Here is a 1,436-nt window from a genome sequence, read left to right on the forward strand (position 1 = left end):
ACTACAGGCAGACTACATTTTAGAAATGTAGTCTGCCTGTAGTTTTAGCAGTGGCAGCGGAGGAAGTGAACAAACTGTTCAGAGATCCAATCTCTTCATTTGCTCTTCTTTCTTCAGCTGATTTACCTTGGTTGAATCCTTCAGCTATCAAACCTCATCAGTCCTGTGGAGGCCAACTTAATGTATAAATATTCAGTCACTTTAAAACTTCTTTAATTAGTAATTCAATAAGTGCATTTGTAGTCCAGACATAGGTAGAATTATTATATTACATGTAGGGTAATTTCATAATGTTTTATTGTAAATAAGTGTTTCATTAGAAGTTTGTATGTTTTATAGCTTAATTGGCCTCCTCACAATTTATGCAAATGAGGTGTGCTGTGCTGGAGCATTAATGATGGATAGAGAGTAGAGGAGGAAAGGCGCTGCAAGTAGATTGACAGAGCCACATGGTTTTTCAACCGCAGTTTGCTTTGTGGAGGTTAGCTAAGACCAAATTACTCTTGTAAAAGGATTACGCAAATTGTGGAATAAATTTTTGCTTTGCATCTTTACATTGGAGCGCTGTGGAACTTTTTATTTTTCCTCCTTAAACACATGAGTGAAATCTGAGAAATTAACCTTGTGGCATCACATGTACTTCCACCAATAATGGAGTAACAGCATCATATATCCTTAAATCACAAGGATATATGTAGTCAGTGCCAATCAGTACTAACTTACTGGTTAGTACTGAGAAAAAAAAATTGAACCATTTTCTTTTTTTTCTTGAATAAATGTAGTTCAATTTTTGGTTAGATTTTCCTGAAATGTTTCAGATTAACTAATTTTACATCTTTTTATGCATCTTTATTGGTGGTGCTCTGTGCCTCTGCATTTCCTTCCTATGAACCCAGCAGGTTCATACCAAGGATTTCTGTTTGTCACTTTCTCATACTTTTACTGAACTGAAAGCCAGCTGGTTAATTTCATTGTTCTGAACACCTGCTGCAAATATTCTTTTTCTCATTGAGCTCACCTTTTAGAAGTATACAGTAGAAAGAAAAATACTACTCTGTCTGAACTCATTATTTTCTGTGGCTTTACCATGTATGAGCTAGCGTCGGCCGTGTGAAAAGTGACCACCCCCCCCCAACACACACACACACACACACACACACACACACACACACACACACACACACAGACAATGCTGCTCCACTTGGCTAGTGTATTGTTCAGTCTGTGGGAACCAACTTCCTATATTAAGAAACAGAGAGAGCAAACCTCCTGCCTGTTCCTCAACTTTCCACAGACATAATAGCATTCTTAGAGGGAGAAAGTTGCACACTCTTCACACTTCAGTGGTCCTCACCCCTTCCTTCCCAGTCCACCCTCTCAGCCCCCAACCATCGCCTTCTCCTTCCCCTCCAGCACACACACTTTTCCTCTTAGAG

Source organism: Poecilia latipinna, unplaced genomic scaffold (assembly GCF_001443285.1).
Source record: "Poecilia latipinna isolate Pla-1442-1.1 unplaced genomic scaffold, P_latipinna-1.0 Scaffold66, whole genome shotgun sequence".
Lineage (NCBI taxonomy): Eukaryota > Metazoa > Chordata > Actinopteri > Cyprinodontiformes > Poeciliidae > Poecilia > Poecilia latipinna.